This window comes from Protopterus annectens, chromosome 3.part0 (genome assembly GCF_019279795.1).
Source record: "Protopterus annectens isolate FY-2018-M chromosome 3.part0, PAN1.0, whole genome shotgun sequence".
Lineage (NCBI taxonomy): Eukaryota > Metazoa > Chordata > Ceratodontiformes > Protopteridae > Protopterus > Protopterus annectens.
The window spans coordinates 1,912,850,062-1,912,870,167 of record NC_056731.1 but is presented as its reverse complement, the minus strand read 5'-3'; the positions used below and the strand labels follow the sequence as shown (position 1 = coordinate 1,912,870,167).

The 20,106-nt window shown below is 41.5% G+C and overlaps 1 protein-coding gene across 1 annotated transcript in view; it reads left to right on the top strand.

Annotated features, from left to right (window-relative positions):
- The window catches only part of LRRCC1 (leucine rich repeat and coiled-coil centrosomal protein 1), a 1,845,576-nt gene that overhangs the window by 597,652 nt on the left and 1,227,818 nt on the right, over positions 1 to 20,106 (top strand). The window lies entirely within an intron of this gene.

Genomic DNA, 20,106 nt, shown 5'->3' with positions numbered 1-20,106 from the left:
GAAACATGAACTCAAAACAGAGAAAGGTGTACAGAGGTGGACGTGATCAGCAACAAAGTGAGACTAGTGAATAAGCAGGAGAGCTGTAAAGCATTAATCCTCTTAAATATAATTTAGACAGCAATGGATGAAAAAGACTAGAACTTTGATTAATGTATTAAATGGTTTGGGAAAATTATGAAGCATAAAACCCCCTTAGCATTCATTTTAGAAAGACACTGAATGACCTGAAGAAATGACTCTTAAGTAAATATTTTGTCCTTATTATTAATTGTATAAAAGTTTCCTGATGTAAATTCCATGATTTGTGAAGTAGTTCTATGTCATATGCAGTCCGAGGAATTTTAAATGTGAGGAGCATAAATTCATTGTTGTATACTAGGCTAGCAACCACTAAGGGCTTTATAAGCATAGCTGTGCAACCCAAATGGGTCCCATTGTATCCTAAGCATTTATATTTTCAGAGGGGGGAGTATGGTAGGATATTGTTAAAGGTTATATAGAGGCGATATGAATTTGGACATAATTTGTCTACCTCTGTCCATTAACAACATGAGAGCACCCAGGGTGAATAGGTAAATACTAGGTAATCATTTTGCAGACCATTACACACCTATTCAATAACGGACAGTGATCAAAGGTGAGAATTAAAACCTGTACCTTGTGCCTTTGAGCTAAACACCTTAACCATTAAGCTAAACTGCAATCCTCAAGCGAAGGGAGTTTTGTCAGTGACTATTGTATACTACTGATGCTAAAGTTTGAAAGTACTTTTTAGCTGAGTTTGTCCTTGCTGCTGGACTCTAAGGTGTTGAGTACTTTGGGTATCAGAGGATAACTTAAGAACATCCCCTGAGTTTGCAGTAATCTGCAGACTTTTTTTAGCCAGAGGTGGTGGTTGTCTGCTTGAAGGTCTGAGAAGTAAGGACAAAAAGGAGAAGAAATTGAGGAATGTCACAGATCTTAGTGCTCATTTGTGCTGAGCTGTTCTAAAGCTGCACTATCAAATGCCTCAAATGTGAGAGACTTCTACAATCAGGCCCATTTTTTATCTAGGTACTAACTTTTTCAGCTGATTTTGGAACCTCTGAGAAAAGTTAGGACATCTAATACCATGGTAAGGTCTTACACAACTGTACTTTTGTTACATAGAGTGAGCTAGAGACAGAACATAAGTATTATTCAAATGTAGCTGGTAAATGTTCTTTCTTGGGGAGAATAGGTATAAGGATTTTCCCTTCCTTAATTTTTTTTGTCACTGTTGTTTTTAGTTTCATAAGATTGTAGGTAAGAACTAGGCAATCTGTCTGAATACCATTTCAAGCCTATCAAAAAAAAAATTATTCAAAATTTCCCTCTAGCCTCAAGGAGGGCAAGACAGCATAGACTGGGAGAGAATTTGAGGCTGCTCATCCAATTGCCCAAGTTTATCTTGAAGGTAGCAAGGGTGCTACTCTGTTTGACTTGTAGTAGAAGTTTATTCCAGAGGTGTTGGATACATTGGGATGTGAATCTGTTGCGCCAACTTGTCTTTTTTATCTGCTGATGAAGGTTTACGTCCTTTAACTGAGTATTTGATGTACCATTAGTTGTGTAAAGGAATAGGAGATCAAATAGGGCTGAATCTTTCATGGCACGGAGACTATAGAAAAATGGCTGCCAGTCCCTCCTGATAACTGAGATTTTTGAGACCACTAATCTTATTTATGAATCACTGAGGTTTCTCAAGTTGTGTGACCTGTTTAGATAAATACATGCCAAAAGGATTGTTTGGCAGTTAATACCAAGGTTTAAGGTGCTGAGCTGTTAATGATCTGCTTCCTACAGCCAAGGGTTCAAAGTTTGATTCTTTAGGGGGGTTGAGAGTTGGCATAATTTTTAAGGTGTTTATCTCACAAACACAAAGTACAGGGTTTGATTCTCACCTTTGAGGGAAATTGGCTAAGCTTAAAATGACCCACAAAGACAGCTAGCTTAGTACAGACCTATAAAGGTGCATTATATTCAATAATGGGGCTGATCAAACACGAATGAAGGGAATTAAGACTTTTTTTGGATCTAGTGGAGATGCCTTTGGAAATTAGATGAGTCAGGTAAAAGGCTTTCCGAACTACAGTGGAGACATGACAGTCAAATGATATGGAATGATCAACAAGAGTACCCAGATCCCTTATAATGGTGTCTGATGGGAGGGGTGCATCACCTATATGTTAAGTGAACTGTTTTATTTACCGATCTTTTCTACATTTTCTTGCCTTTAATTTAAACCATTGTCCTTGAACCAGATGTTATGGTCTACGCTGTGTTGGAGCAATTGTGAGTCAGTTGAAGATCAAATAACATGCAGTTTATAGTCATCTGCAAACAGTTAACCATAGGCCAGAAGTGCTGTCCTGAAGGTCTGAGAAATATATGCTAAGTAGGAGAGGGCCCAAAACTGAGCCCTGTGGTACACAGTGGTATGCGTTTTGCTTTCAGACGTGGCAACTACTACTGTAACCGCACAGGTTCTGTCAGACAACCATTTAGATACCCATCTCAGAATATAAGGATTAATATTCAGATTTATGAGTATCAATAATGCTTGCATGGGAAATAGTGTCAAAAGCTTTGGCCAGGTCTAGATAAGTTGTATGCCCTACAAAACCACTATCCACTGCTTCAGTTACTTTTTCAAAGAAATTAATGCGGTTAAAGAGACAGAACCTTCTTTTGATAAAGCCAAATTGATGAAGGCCTAAGGTTGTGAGATGTTCAATGTCTATATTAATGAAGTCTGAGATAATGCAGTCCATAGCTTTACATGTGAGGCTAATGAGAGCAATGGGTCTGCAGTTACCAAGGTCCATGGTTGTCCTGCCATTGTGTAATGGCATTACAATAGCTGTTTTCCAGGCTTCAGAAATATATCCAGTGGAGAGGCATAGATTATAGACTTTAACTATGGGTTCAGAAAGGCCATATTTGGCACTGATAATCCATCAACCTGGAATGTTGTGAAGGCCCATAGAGAAAGTATTCTTAGTTTTCTCAAGTCCTGATCTACCCAACAGTTCCAAATTATAGTTGTGCTGTTGAAATTCTGCTACCATTCCTTAGTCTATCTGACAAAAGTGTAATAGAGTTTTTAATGCTAAAGCTGCGTATTAGTGCATTAGTTCATTTTTCCCGTTTATTGGTGTTTTTTGTTCTAAGTGTTTTATTTTACTACTACCTTTTGGGCCAGTTGGTCAGTTTTGAATTTTATTCCTTAGTTAACCACTGATTGCAAGTGGTCCATTTTAGCAGTCCATACAAACAAACTTTTCTTTTCTCTTCTCTTTTCTGTCTTCATTTCCTGTTGCCATTGTAAGTCTCTACTTCAAAATTAAACATTTTAGGAATGACTTGTAACACATGGGAAAAAGTGTGTACACATACACGCACACTTTTTTTCTGGTGGAATTAATATAATGTGTACATTTGGTTGTCTTCCATCATCAGGGTGCTTATTATACGTACTTAGGTTCATAGGTTCATACTAGGCTATCTGCCCTAGGGCATTTATAAGCCTAGCCAGAGTGTGTATGGCTTTCGCCAACCATTTTAAATTAATTTTGCTATGCCCTTTTTCGAGGTTAGTATACTGTGCCTCTGTCTAACAGTGACACAGAAGTGATACCCGGGGTAAACCTACGATCTCCCATCCACTCATCAAGATTCCTCTTGAAGAGAGTCAATGAGGGGCTCTGCCTAACCTGGACTGGGATTTTATTCCAGAGTGAAGGGAGCCTCTGGGTTATGAATCTGTCCCTCCAGCATGTCCTATTTATTTCAGTGCTGAGGTTCAAGTCCCTCGAGCGCGTAGCTCGATGGGATTTGGATTTTCTGATGTGCAGCATGTCCATTAATTCCGGGTTGGACATGGCTTTATACATCAGGCACAGATCGCCTCTGAGCAGGCGGTATGCCACTGAGTAGAGCTGGAGTTTCTTTAACCGGGCAGCATACGGCATCTGTTTGAGCCCCTCGATCCTCTTGGTGAGGTACTTTTGGGGTCTTTCCAGTTGCTGCAGTTGTCTGGTAAGGTACATCCCAAAAGGGGCATTGTACTCAATTATGGGCCTGATGAGGGATGAGTAAAGAGGCACGATGACCTCCCCTGATCTAGATGTGAATCCCTACAAGATTAGGTGGGCTATATAAAATGTTTTTCTAACCACTTTGGCCACGTGGTTGTCAAATGAGAGATTGCTATCAACGGGGGTCCCCAGGTCCCTAATTACTTCTTCTGTACTTAATGGATTACCACCTATGTGGTAATTTGTGGGCACTTTGTTTTTGCCAAAGGGGAGGACTATACACTTTTTGGCGTTTAGCTTGAGGCCATGGCTCTGGCATCAGTTGTCTGTTTCTATGAGGCCCTTTTGGAGGATGCTTGTGTCGGCTGGAGAGTCTATTATGGCGCCCAGTTTGCAGTCATCTGCGAACTTGGTCAGCGACAGTCCTTCCATGTTGGCCTGTACCTCCGAGAAATATATACCGAACAAGAGAGGTCCCAGGACTGAGCCATGTGGGACGCCACTTGTAACTGGTTTGAAGTCTGACATGGCTCCAGCTATTCTAACCATGTGGGTTCTGTCCTTGAGCCAGTTTGCAACCCATCTAGTGACATAGGGGTTTATATTTAAGCAGGTGAGCTTATCTATAATGCCCGAGTGGGGTATTGTATCGAAGGCTTTTGCGAGGTCCAGGTAGGCTGTGTGGACCACCTTCCCCTTGTCAATGGCCTTGGTGACTGTTTCAAAGAAATCGACCAGGTTTAAGAGGCAGGATCTGCCCTTAACAAAGCCGAACTGGGTAGGATCCAGTGTCTGTAGGTCCCCAATATCTTTATTTATAAGGTCCATGATGATCTTTTCCATAGCTTTGCAGACCAAGCTAGTGAGACTTATGGGGCGATAGTCTCCAGGATCCGTTGAGGCACCACCTTTGTAGAGAGGGACCACTGTTGCTGTACGCCACTCTTTGGGTACATATCCTGTAGTAAGGCTGAGATTGAACAGTAGTTTTAGGTTTGGGTTTAGCTCTTCTTGGAGTTCATGTAGGACGCAGCCCGGGACACCGTCTGGTCCAATTGATGCTGATTTTCTTGCTTTGGAGAGGGCAGCTCTTACCTGAGCATCTGAGATGTCAGGGGGGCAGCACTCTGCTGGGATAGATATTAGCCCTTTTGGTGGGGTGGGGGGGGTTTGCACTGACCCTGTCAGCTAGGATGTTGGCAATGTCTGTGGGTTTGGTGTATTTTTTTGTCATTTTGGACTAATTCTGAGCATATCTGGGAATTCCCACCCAGGTTCCTAACATAACTAAAGAAAGCCTTGTGATTATCCTTAGTGTCCTGTGCAATTTTTCTCTCGAAGCTGGCCTTAGACGATTTTATGAGTGCCCGTAGTTTTTTGCTAATACTGATCAGAGATGCCTTCCCTTTTTGGGATTTTGCTCTATCATGTAGTAGCTTCCTCCTTCTATTGTATAGTTTGTTTATGACTGGGGTCCACCAGACAGGACGTCTGCCTTTGGAGGATTGGGTCTTGGTTTTATTTGGGATTGCATGATCCATGCATTCCTGAAGGTGTTCATAGAATGCGTTTATAAAGGATTTTGTGGTCTGGGCTGTATTATCCACAGGCCCGGGGGCTTTGAAGGATTCCACCTCGGTTTTGAGGAGTGTGAAATTTGCTTTAGAGAAGTTTTTCACTGTGGTTTTCTGGGCATGGGGTGGGGTCGGGATGTGAATATCCAGTGAGATTAGTTTATGGTCTGATCTTACCAGTGAGGGATACACTTCTGGTCTGGAGCATAGAGTCCCCATGTTGGTGATGATCAGGTCCAGTATGTTTTCCCCTCTTGTGGGAGTGGTAACAAGTTGTTCCATAGCATTTGAGTTTATAAATTCTAGGAACCTTTGGGCTAGGGTGTTGGAGCTAGAGTAATGCTCCCAGTCTATGGTTGGGTAGTTGAAGTCACCCAATATAATGGTGTTTGGAGAGACCTTCATATTTTCCAGTGTTCTCAGGAAGGCCGAGTGGGGTTCCTGGGTTTGGGAGGGTGGTCTGTAGCAGGCTATAAACTGGAAGGCAGTTTTACCCACTGTTAGTTGCACATGGATAGTTTCTGATGCTTCGTGCTGTGCCACCAACCTGGAGGTGTGGGTATCTTTGACGAATATTGATACTCCCCCTCCTTTTGTGGTTCGGTTCAAGTTTTGAGGCCGAAAAGCATGGTATGAGGTATAACCTGGTAGTGCTGGGATGCGCTCGAGAGCCTTGAACCAGGTTTCTGTTACTGCACAGATATCGATGTTCTCCATGCTAAGGAGAGTTTCGAGTGCGTGCATCTTGAGGTTTAGACTTCTGGCGTTGAGTAGCATTACTCTTAGTTTCTTATCCCTTGTGATACCTATGGAGGTGGGTTTGTCTTTTGAGCCTTGCCTAAAAAAGGCACTATGGGGGTAGCAAGAGCCTTTGACAATATCCGAAAGCCCAGGGGTGACAGGTGCAAGCCATCCCTAGTGAAGCATCTTGGCTTGTCGAGCATGTCATCCCAGGCTGACAGGCATTGGATCCCCTTTGAATGACACCAATACTTAAGCCAATTGTTGAAACTGATAATCTTGTCTTCATACTGTGGCATCATTCTTGGTGAGGGTAAGATGCTACTCAAGGTCAGGGTCATACCGACCTGGGCTACATGCTCAGAGAGCTCCTCTATGTCTCTTTTCATGTAGTCCAGGGAGGTACGTCTCAGGTCATTCACACCAGCATGGACAATGACTGAGTCATATTTGTACTTGCCTTGGAGTGACCCGAGTGCTTGTGTTATGTGGCGGATCCTAGCGTCCGACAGGCAGCTCACCGTGACCTTCTCCTTGTTCAGCCTGGTGAGTGGGACGTCAGTGTGCCTGATGATAGAGTCACCTATTGCAAGTGTATCAGGTGTGTTGTTTAGCCTTAAGGGCTGTGACTGTTCGGCACACTGGCTTTGTGAGCTATGTGTTGCACGTGTTTTGTTTTGGGGTAGCGGTTGCTTGGGTGTCTGCTTTGGAGGTCTCTGCTGCTTAGGCAGATTTTTATTTAGAGCCTCCAAGTATGTTTTTGTGTATGGAGTATGAGTTGGTGGAGAACAAAATGCTGGCACAGAACAGACTGTTAATATGGTTTTTGAAGAGGGTTATTCAGTTTTAGTACCAGGTACAGGATACATCTTCACTTTGGGACCTGAAATTTATAATTCATATTTTTTCACCCCTTTGAATCTTCTTTTTCAATACATCTGACATTTGTGTTTCTGAAAATGCTCTTTGTCATAGTTGTTACCATCACTTGGCAGATTTTGGAACTCTGTTCACGTGTTTGTATAGAACTGTACCCTGTCTTCTATAGTGACCAGGTGTTACTCAGGTCAAAGTCATGTTCCTTTCTAAGGTAAGGTTTGAACTTGTGTTGTCCCTTATCTAGCTGTATCATTCTTATCTCTAGGTTTTGAGAATTTGGAGGGATATGTTTTATGCATCTAAAAACACTGTCACCTGATATTCTACTTCCACTGGGTTCTTAAGTATAAACAGGTAGACCAGCTGTCATACTTCTCAATCATACCGAATTTCTCGGTAAATACCAGTTTTGACGGCAAAATATTGAGGTGCCATGAATTCCCTCATGGCCCCTTTAATTTCTGATTTCTTTCTTCCCCACCTGCTCCCTCCTCCAGGTAAAAAAAATGTAAACTCTTCTTTAATGGCTGCAGGGCAGGCATTAGTATATTATGTTGTTGCATTTGTGTGTGATCAACTATGATTGCATTTTAAGGAAACAGCAGGCACTTTTATTTATCTGCTGCGGGCCTGCGCTTTTGAAACGTCAGGAGAAACTGTGTGCATTGTGCAGTTTTCAAATGGCAGCATCTGTGCTTTTCCTATTTAACCGCTTAATGCTAGTCCTTCCAAAGTGACTGACATACACAAAGCACATAAACACTGAGTGGTCAGATATGCTATTTTGCTGCTCTAACAGAAATATGTTTAGTTAAAACAAGGATATAAGCTGCGATTTTGCGTAAGTACTAATTATGCCTATTAGAAAACCCAAGTGTGCTTGTGAAGAAAATCACAAACCATTACTCTCGCTAACAATACCTTAAACTCAAGTCCAATCCATTACAGAAATATTTTCTATTTTTAAAAAACATGTATTATACCAAACATATTGAAAGACCGACCAATCCACTCTGGAATGCTGACAGATGACAGGGAGGTGGTGGGTGCTCTCTCTATGTGAAGTGTACTACATATGTATGCAGATGCAGCCAATCGACGGTACTTTCAGAGTTTCGCTCTCTGTTTGAAATCGACGTGCTAGAAAAAGGTTAGTTGAGAAATTAAAGGTGAAAAAAGCACTTTAAAGTGGATTAATCCGCTCTTATTTACAGTATTATGCTGCTTTAAGTTGGGGTGCGATACTGCAGTCCAGTTCATCTACGTCGCATTTTTTATTTACATGTTGGTGACTTCTACAGAGGTGAGGTAACAGTTAAAATCAGTTGCACTGGAAATTTTCTAACATGCTCATGTTTACATAGTAAATTGAGTATTTTGTCAACCACTCTGACTGCTGCACTCATCTGAAAAGAGCAGGTGACTAACGGTTATAATTGTGATGTGATTGTTTTATCGTATTGTGTTCGACTTAAACACAATAGTTTTATGTGTAGGAATGTCTAGTAGTAATAATAGAATTCCAGTGCGCACACCTTTGAAAGAAGTAGTGTGGAAGGCAGCTTTTTTTCCGAGTTCCAAAATATAGTCTCTTATGGCCATGTTACTCTTCTGGCAGTACCAGTTATGGACTGCTCATTATAAAATACTCCCCTTTGAAATAATCCTGGAAATGTATAGTTGTTCATATTTGGTGTGGCCTTAAAAATGTGAGTATGTCAATATTGTACTTCTGAATTTGTGCTTCTCGTTGGGGGTCGTACAGTAAGGAGATCTCACCTTTTTGTTGGTTATATGGTAAGACAACGCATAACTGTTTAGGAAAAGCAATGAATTCTTTTTAATGCTTTTATAAAATATCTTTTAAATACTTTTACTTTCAGTGGAAAGTTGTTGGAAGAATGACTTAAACATGCACACACACCTTTAAAATGTAAGCATTTTGATAACTGGAAGGGATAACTGAAACAAAAGCTGCAAATGGTCAGTTTGCTGTTTTTTTTTACCTTTTTTTTATGGCCTTCAGCTGTTAATCCAGCTAGCATTTGTGATTTTGTTCCTGAAAACTGGTATTGGCAAGAAGAAACTGTATGTGCTTAGTGTGCTTAACTTATTAACTTAATGTCTGTGTGAGAGGCACTTTTACTTAACAGCTGTAGCCTGCACTTTTGAAACGGCCGGAGAAACTGTGTGCTTAACTTATTGTGTGTGATTACTTTTAACTGTGCTTCAGGAGAAACTGTGCTTAACTTAATGTGTATGATTACTTTTTAACTGTGCTTAACTTTTTGGCTCTGCAGGCATTACTTAACAGCAGGAGAAAGTGTGTGTGTGTGTGTGTGTGTGTGTGTGTGTGTGTGTGTGTGTGTGTGTGTGTGTGTGTGTGTGTGGAATGTTTGGCTCATACTTTTGGTCTGTTCCTCTTAAAATGTGTGGTTTTCTCGCAAATCAGTGAGAAATTAATTCACTAAATAATGAAATAATGATAACCATTTAAGTTTGTCTTCCTGTCTTTCAGAAAATGCATGGTAAGTTTGGTATCACAAAGCATTTTATTCTAGCAACTTTTCTAAGATTATGCAAGCGAGGTTTAAAATGTGTCCCAGTGAACATAGACCTACCACGACAGCAAACCAAACACATAAACACACAAAAACATACTTGGAGGCTCTAAATAAAAATCTGCCTAAGCAGCAGAGACCTCCAAAGCAGACACCCAAGCAACTGCTACCCTAAAACAAAACACGTGCAACACATAGCTCACAAAGCCAGTGTGCCGAACAGTCACAGCCCTTAAGGCTAAACAACACACCTGATACACTTGCAATAGGTGGAAGCTACTACATGACAGAGCAAAATCCCAAAAAGGGAAGGCATCTCTGATCAGTATTAGCAAAAAACTACGGGCACTCATAAAATCGTCTAAGGCCAGCTTCGAGAGAAAAATTGCACAGGACACTAAGGATAATCACAAGGCTTTCTTTAGTTATGTTAGGAACCTGGGTGGGAATTCCTAGATATGCTCAGAATTAGTCCAAAATGACAAAAAATACACTGAACCCACAGACATTGCCAACATCCTAGCTGACAGGTTCAGTGCAAACTCCCCTCCCCACCAAAAGGGCTAATATCTATCCCAGCAGAGTGCTGCCCCGCTGACATCTCAGATGCTCAGGTAAGAGCTGCCCTCTCCAAAGCAAGAAACACAGCATCAATGGGACCAGACGGTGTCCCGGGCTGCGTCCTACATGAACTCCAAGAAGAGCTAAATCCAAACCTAAAACTACTGTTCAATCTCAGCATTACTACAGGATATGTACCCAAAGAGTGGCGTACAGCAACAGTGGTCCCTCTCCACAAAGGTGGTGCCTCAACGGATCCTGGAAACTATCGCCCCATAAGTCTCACTAGCTTGGTCTGCAAAGCTATGGAAAGGATCATCATGGACCTTATAAATAAAGATATTGGGGACCTACAGACACTGGATCCTACCCAGTTTGGCTTTGTTAAGGGCAGATCCTGCCTCTTAAACCTGGTCGATTTCTTTGAAACAGTCACCAAGGCCATTGACAAGGGGAAGGTGGTCCACACAGCCTACCTGGACCTCACAAAAGCCTTCGATACAATACTCCACTCGGGCATTATAGATAAGCTCACCAGCTTAAATATAAACCCCTATGTCACTAGATGGGTTGCAAACTGGCTCAAGGACAGAACCCACATGGTTAGAATAACTGGAGCCATGTCAGACTCCAAACCAGTTACAAGTGGCGTCCCACAAGGCTCCGTCTTGGGACCTCTCTTGTTCGGTATATATTTCTCTGAGGTACAGGCCAACATGGAAGGACTGTGGCTGACCAAGTTCGCAGATGACTGCAAACTGGGCACCATAATTGACTCTCCAGCCAACACAAGCATCCTCCAAAAGGGCCTCATAGAAACAGACAACTGGTGCCAGAGCCATGGCCTCAAGCTAAACGCCAAAAAGTGTATAGTCATCCCCTTTGGCAAAAACAAAGTGCCCACAAATTACCATAGGTTCATAGGTTCATACTAGGCTATCTGCCCGAGGGCATTTACAAGCCTAGCCCATAGTTTTGTGGCTTACGCCACCCCTTTAGTATGGGGAACTATACCCATTATTTTGCTGTGCCTCTGTTGAGCAGTGACACTGAGGTAATCCCTGGGGTATATCTGCGATCTCCCATCCATTGGTCAAGATTTCTCTTGATACATACCACATAGGTGGTAATCCATTAAGTACAGAAGTAGTAATTAGGGACCTGGGGACCCAAGTTGATAGCAGTCTCTCATTTGACAACCACGTGGCCAAAGTGGTTAGAAAAACATTTTATATAGCCCACCTAATCATGAAGGGATTCACATCTAGATCAGGGGAGGTAATCGTGCCTCTTTACTCATCCCTCATCAGGCCCATAATTGAGTACAATGCCCCTTTTGGGATGTACCTTACCAGACACCTGCAGCAACTGGAAAGACCCCAAAAGTACCTCACCAAGAGGATCAAGGGGCTCAAACAGATGCCGTATGCTGCCCGGTTAAAGAAACTCCAGCTCTATTCAGTGGCATACCGCCTGCTCAGAGGCGATCTGTGCCTGACGTATAAAGCCATGTCCAACCCGGAATTAATGGACATGCTGCACCTCAGAAAATCCAAATCCCATCGAGCTTCGCGCTCGAGGGACTTAAACCTCAGCACTGAAATAAATAGGACATGCTGGAGGGGCAGATTCATAACCCAGAGGCTCCCTTCACTCTGGAATAAAATCCCAGTCCAGGTTAGGCAGAGTCCCTTATTGACTCTCTTCAAGAGGAATCTTGATGAGTGGATGGGAGATCGTAGGTTTACCCTGGGTATCACTTCTGTGTCACTGTTAGACAGAGGCACAGTATACTAACCTCGAAAAAGGGCATAGCAAAATTAATTTAAAATGGGTGGCGAAAGCCATACACACTCTGGCTAGGCTTATAAATGCCCTAGGGCAGATAGCCTAGTATGAACCTATGAACCTATGCACATCATTGCTACACATTAAAAAGAAATGGTTACCATTTACTGCAGGGTTTGGGCTGGGGGGGAGGGGCATATTTTGGTTGTCCAGTTTGCATTCGAAAGTTGGCATCCCACAATTCCACTGGAGTTGGCGGGGTTAAATAATTATGTATGCAAATTTTATGTTAATCAGCATACAGATTTTTACCTATTTTTCTTGGGCCTTGTCCAGATTTTTGATGTTTCCAGGTTGAGAGGTATGCCAGCTGTTTATTTTCTTTGCTCCTGGGGAGGAAGGTATTACAGCTAATCAATCTAAGTTTTTCCAAGTGAATTGCAAACATTATCAGATTCTGTTACTGGCATGTGAAAAAAAAAATTCTTGGCCAGTACAGTAAATAGACATTTTTCCCACCCATTAGTCCATTGCAAAGACACCCCCTGTATATGATGGCTCCTAAGTCTGACCTTCACCAGAAGCAAAGGAAATGAACAAGCTGGTCCACCACCTTCCATTCCATGTGTCAGAAATGTGTCTCCAGAAGACATTTGTGCTAGAGCCAGTACATTGTCAATGCAAATCTTCACCAGCCACTGGAATTTGGAACTCATCTCTAGGAGCTGACTTCATTATTGTGATCATGGTGGAATCTTATCTTATTTAAAGCTAATGCTATCTTCCACACTCCTGTTGCTTTCATGAGGACTTCTTAGAACATTGCTTAGGAATTTATGCAGGTGTGTCACGCATTGCAGTGAGCCCCTTAAATTAAGATTTAACAGTTAAGTCAAGTCAGTACTGTTCATATCAGTTGATGGCCTTCTATATCACTGTTGCAGTATTCTTTACTATAGAGATCTCCCATCCAGGGCAGCCTGACATTCAGCCAGTATACCAAAGCCTTATGATCTTGTATATGCCATGCGTCACACACATGCACCCTGTACAGGATGTAGGGCGTAAAAGTGATGTACGGGCACAGTTACCCAGAACTTCTTTGCCACCAGTCTGAACACCATTATTGCTCATTGTCTGAATGCCTTGTTGCTGTGCTGAATACCTAGCCATCAGCTAACTGCCCCATTGGGAGGAGGATTTTTTTTTTTTCTTTTCTTAGGTCTTGTATTTATTTTGCTTACCTGGAGGCTGGAGTTCATATCATCCAAGAAGGGAAAAATCGGTGTGTGAGCCAGGTTCCCCATAAGGTTCGTCTTGAATAGTGTCTGTTTTGTTTGGATTCTTTCCACGACCATACGTCTTCTAGTATCTGTAAGGCATTAGTGCCTAAGACACCGAGAAGCTGCTCGTCTTCCCTAGCCATATATGTTGAAAACCAGCAGTTTAAACGGTTAGCACAGGGTAACATGGCGGAATCCATTTATCCCAAAAAACTCCCATTAGGTAAGAAGAAGGCCAAGAAGTTTTGGCCAGATTCTTTAGCTGTCCAGCCACAACTGGATGTCTGTCTAAAGCAGGTAATAGCTCTGTAGACCATTCAGTGTCTACATAGGATTCCTCTGCCAGGACCCAGTGGAGGCCAGCATGGATCTGTCTTTTCGCACATCCTCTGAGGCTTTGCAGGCATCTGCTCTGGATGTTGAAGGGGAAGTGCCGTTGATTATCTCAGAGGGTCCTAGAGGGATTCCACAGATATTGGTCAGGGAGGAGGTTTGGATACTCTTATTGAATCTTGCCAGGGGTCAGAACCCCCAGTATTTGTTAGGGCTGATGCCCCTTCCAAGAAAAGACAAAGGACAATGCATGTTTTGGTACTTCCAAAGGATCCTCAGAGGGAATGCCAAGAGTTTACTCAGGACTTATTTTCTGCCTTGATGGTCCTGAAACTTCCTCAAGGGATTTCAGTGCCTGCTTCTTCATGGACCTCTACCCTTCAAAATGGCATGGAAAACTAGATTCCTCGGATGAGGATTCAGAGTCTGATGAGGGGTCCTTGCCATATTCTTCTCAGAAGCCTTCACCTTTGGATTATGTTTCTGATGAGGAGTCTATTAGCCCCGAGTCTGCTTTTGAGCAATTGTCCTTCAGGGACACAATTGCTAGGGTGATGGAATACTTTAATGGGATGCTTCTCAAATGTCTGACATTCAGAGGAGTTATGAGCTGCTTCAGGTGGACACTCCTGAACCATCTTTCCTCCTTTGTTGGTTGCCTCATTAGACACTTTCATCGCTGCTTCCAAGTCTCCTGATTCTCAGCCTCTGCTCTTAAGAAACTTCATAGGTTCTATAAGGTCCTTGTGGATTGTCAATTTTTTGTGTCCTTTTGTTGATCCTGCTGTAGTGTCAGTCTCTTCTGACAAACCTTCCAAGCTCTTGCCCTCTTCCAAACCTTTGCCTTCTGATAAGGATAGTAGGGGAATGGAGTGGATTATAAGAAGGGTTTACACTGCTTCTATTTTGTCCTTTAGGGCTATTAATTACCAGTCCTTCATGACCAGATATGCTCTGGCCTTGATTGCTCAGACTTGTCAGGTTATTTCCCACCTCCCTGATTCTGAAGACAAATCTTCTGCCTTATCCTTTTAAGGTTCTACTTCTTAAGTGGCTCGCCACTGTATCAGGTGTAGCTATGATGCTGCTGATGCCTCTTCCAGGGCTTCTGACTGTGGGTCTGTCACAAGGCATTATTCTTAGCTTTGTCTCTAGTCTGTACTTGAAGACATTGGGGCCAAGCTGTTGGATGCTGCTTTGGATAATAAACATCTTTCTGGTTCTGCTGCTGCTGACCTGTTTGTCTATTCAAGAGAAAGACAAAGCTTTAAAGGACCTTAAACATATTTTTGTCTCTACTGTCCCTATGTTTCAGAGGAATTATCCTTCTAGATCTACTTTTGTCCATAGGCAACCTTGCCAGGCCTCCAAGGGCAGAAAGGGTCAGACTTCTGTGGCCCAGAAGCCTCCTTTATCTGATAAGCCTGCTTCTCTTTGCCCCCCCCACACTTAGACTAGGTTTCTTTGTCCCTTTGGTTTTCCCTTTTTCTTCCAAATTGGCTTCTCATCACTTCAAACTCTTGGATTCTTTGCATTATTGGTCAGGGTTACTTCATGGTATGTAGGTCTCTCCCTCCTTTTTCAGGAATTCCTCAACCTCCTCAGGAGCAACCTTCTCATTTCCTGGAAGTCCTAGTGTCCCTGGTGAACCAAGAGACCATTCAAACTGTTTCCCCTTTCCAAGTGGGAAAGGGTTTTTATTCCAGGATGTTCCTGGTTCCTTGAAAAGAGGGCAGTTGGAGACCTAGTCTAGATCGCTCCCGGCTCAACACCTTTCAGAATGTCCCCTTTTTTCGGATGTTTACTTTTCAAACCCTGTTTCCTCTGTTACTACCCCAAGCTTTTCTGGCGTCTTTTGAGCTGAAGGATTTTTACCTTTGCATCTCTGCTCACCCTGTTTTGAAGAATTTTTTTATGTTTCTCTCTCTCTTTTTTTTTTTTTTTTTTTTTTTTTCCTTTCATTTTCAGTTATTTGCTTTGCCCTTTGGCCTTTCTACTGCCACAAGGGTATGCACAAAATGCCTAGCTTCTGTGATTGCCTTCTGTAGGCTAAAAGGCATTCAGATTTTTCCTTATCTAGATGACCTGTTGCTTCAGGCACCTTCTCCCAATTGCCTGTTAAAGGATCTGGAGCTCACTGTCTCTCTTCTTCAAAGTCTGGGGATCACTATCAACTTCCAAAAGTCCATCCTGACACCCCCTCAGGATCATGTGTATCTGTGATGCAGGATTCAGCGAGTGCCAATGTTGGCCTCTCTTCCACCTCCAAAAGTTTTGTCATTGACAGCTTTCTTTCAGTCTCTTTCTCCTCTGACTGCCATTCCAGCCAGAGAGTTTCTTCAGGCACTGGGCTTCATGGCCTCTTCCATTCCAGTGCTCCCTCTTGCCAGACTGCATACGTGGAAGCTTCATTGGTATCTCAAATCAGTTTGGTTGCAGCATTGTCACCTTCTGGATTTCAGTGTACCCCTCCCACCTTGTTTAAAGAAGGAATTTGAGTACTGGATTCAACAGTTTGCTCTCAACCCCAGCCTGCCCTTTCAGCCTCCAGTCCCTTCTCAAGAACTGTTTACCGATGTCTCAGACATGTGGAGGGGGTCTTCATGTGTCCATCTGAAAATTCAGGGTCTCTGGCACCCCTGTCAGAAGTCAGACCATATCAACATCAGAGATGAGAGCTCTGATTCTGGCCTTTCAGGCTTTTCACCCCATGTTCTCTCCAGGCCCCTTGATAGTGTACACAGACAGTACTGCAGTGATGTGGTATGTCAGCAAACTGGGAGAAACAAAATCTTATCTCCTCTGCAAGATGCCTCTTCAGGCTTGGGAGGTGGTTCTTAGTGATGTGGTATGTCAACAAACAGGGAGAAACAAAATCTTACCTGCTCTGCAGGATGCCTCTTCAGGCTTGGGAGGTGGCTCATAGTTATCAGTTACCTCTACAGGCAGTTTACATTCCTTCAGAGCACAATCTAGTGGCAGACTCTTTCGGAGGTCCAAAACACAGACTCACAAAAGATGCTTCATAGAGACATGTTTTTGGACATTGTTCATTGGTGGGGTATTCCTCATGTAGATTGTTTTGCCTCCCGTCTGAACAGGCATCTCCATCTCTTTAGTTCTAGAGTGGCATGCCACAAGAAAAACACCCTTTCTTTTCCTTGGAAGGTGATTTAATTTTGCTTTCTTTCCTTTTTTCTTTACTTCCAAGAGTCCTGCAGAAGAAAAATCTTATTAGTGACTCCCTTTTGGCTAAGACAGCACTGATTCCTCCTGGCCATGGGCAATCACCACAAGTTAGCTTACCTGTTGGATCTCCTTACACAAGACATAGGGTCTCTTGTCCGTCCTCACTTGTCCAGTCTTCAACTTTCACTGTGGACAATAGGGGTTTGATCACTTTCAAGCACTTTTTTCCTGAGGGTGTGCTCAAGGTTTTACATGCGGTAAGGAAACCCTCAAACCAGAAACTTGTGTCCAAATGGAAAAGATGTTCTCTATGGTGCCTTGCTTGTAAACAGAACCCTTTTCAGTGGGGGTCCCTTTGCTCCTCTCTTATTTGTGTGAGTTACTCCAGTCTGGTTTGGCCCATTTGTCATCCATTTCTGCTTGTGTGCCCTTGAATCTTCCCTTGGCATCTCGTTTTGAGGCCAAACAATTTCTTAAATGTGTCCTGCAACCTTCAAGGAAACTTATTCCCCCTCCTTGGGACCTTAATTTTTGTTTTTGGAAAAATTGACAAGGGCTCTTTTTGACCCTACAGATACTGCTTTTTTGCGACATTGTATCTGAAAGATTATTTTGTTGCTGGCTCTTACTTCTGCTCAGAGGGTTTCTGAGCTTTAGGCCATTATAGCCATGCCTCATTTTTTTTTTGTTTTTCACAGGGAAAGGATGTCCCTTCATACTAATCCTTTTGTGCCCAAGGTAGTGTAAGAGTTGTCCTTGAATCAGTCAGTACAACTCCCTTCTTTTTTCCCTTCTCCTCTGTAATCTAGTGAGAGGGTCTTGCATACCTTGGATTTGTACAGACAGGTCAAGTACTGTTTGGATGAAGCTAAAGCCATTCATAAGTCTGACCAGCTTTTTGTTTCCTTTCATCCCAGGACATTGAGTTTAGCTGTTTCTAAGTAAACAATCTCCTCCTGGATATCTAAAGCCATTTCATTTTGTTATTCTTTTCAAATCTTTGTCTACTTCTATTAGAGCTCATTCCACTAGGGCTGTTGCCTCTTCTGGTGCTTTCTTCAAGAGGTTGAGCACCAATCCCATCATTAAAGTGGCTGCTTGGTTTTCAGTGCATAATAGTTTTAAGATGGATATGATTTCTAAGGCCAGGGCAGGTTTTGCTAAAGCCATTTTATATGGGTTTAAGGGCTTTTCTCAGTCTTCCACCTCCCATTCTGTTTCTTGAGCTTTTTTTTACTCTCCCTATAGTAAGGAATACTGCAACAGTGATATAAAAAGACACATAGTACAGTTGTGTAAAATCTTACCGTATCAGCAGATGTCCTCCTCTTCACTGTTGCAGTATTCACTCCCTCCCTCTGACCCCTCCTTGTTTGTTCTGTTTTTTGTTTTGGATTCCCTTCTGGGTGAGGTTTTCCCCTTTCTGTTTTGCATTTTTTCCTTCTGTATGTGCATTGACTCCTTTGTCGTATGGAGACTGTTCTTTATTGGAACAATTCAGTTCTGGATAACTGCGTCCAAAATCCACATAAAGGCTCACATGCTGGTAAAGGATGCCCTGTAGCACATGTTGAACTTCAAAAAATGAACAAAAAACTGAGTGTACACCACAGCTGAAGTTATAAAACTTCAATAAACAAAAATAGAAATATAAATCAAGAAATGGTAAGCATTTATACAACCATTAGACTGCTTCTGAAGACCTAACTGAAAAGCAATAACCAGCTTCCTTTTAAAACACAAACTAGCCAGTCAAATAACTCCTTCAATCAAGCTATGAAATAATGTGTACAATAACCTTCTGTGTGTATATAAAAATACCATCAAGACATATAAAAAAATCATTACATATAAAAACATAAGTAGGCAAATAAATTACTTATTGATGCACCTATAAACAATAATAAAAAACACAAATATTCAAATTACAAAGGAAATATAGAGAAAAGGAAGTGGATGATTGTATTAAGGAAGCAATGCTTCTGCGAAATACAGTTAGGTCTGAAGAAGCAGTCTAATGACTGTGAAAGCACTTATGTCTTGATTTATATTTCTATTTTCGTTTATTAAAGTTTTAGAACTTCAGCGGTGGTGGTGCTGCGGTAGCGTTGTCGCCTCACAGTAAGACGCTGACAGGTTCAACTCTCAGCTAGAGCGTCTTCTGCGTGGAGACGCGTGAATGGGCGTACCTTCGTTGAAGGTTGTACCAAAAAAGGTCCAAGGAGTCCAAGCACCCGGGTAGTGCCACAGCAAACTCACTAACAATATAAATCCACGCTGTAGAAAGATGAATCAAGTCACAGCAATAATGGATAATTTATTCTTCAAAAAACTCACACAAGCACAAAAACGAATTAACCCGGGTTTCGTCCGATATGACGAACTTCTTCAGAATACACATTGCAGTTGTTGCCTTGATTTAAATATACAAGTCACACCCTAATTAACTAATAAAAATTTCAATTAAACAATTATGTTGAATTTAATAAAATCTATACTAATATTGTGCTAAAATAAATTAAAATAAAACTTCACATCAAATATATATGCTTAAAATAGATGAATAAAGTATAATAAAATAAAACAAATACAAATAACATATAAATATAATATATAAATGTAATTTATATACTACCTATATCACTATTTATGCTTGTTAAATGATCACATTTTTAATTAAACCAAAACTGTATATTTTGATGGAATAACAATATAATGAAAAAGTAATAATATTGTAATCTTATAATGTGAATTGATGTATCACTATTCATATATTTCATTGAAATTGGTTTATAACACTATTCAAATAAATTTTAAATATTGATAAATGTATTCACATTAAAAAATAAAATATTTTTATACATATGTGTGTAATATTGTAAAATAGTTACAACATGTTTGTTTAAATCACATGTACATCTGTATATAAACATAGTTGTTAATGTCTTAATACTAGATCATGGTCTACCCTTAATGTAATTATTGTTTAATATAGGTTTTATACTACAATATTCATTCAGGCCAGGCCAGTTGTATGCATTCAATAGTAATTGCCACTTTAATTCATTAACATCTAAATCATATTTAGTGTGTTTGCCACGTGCATCATATTCAATATGTTGAATGACACAAAATT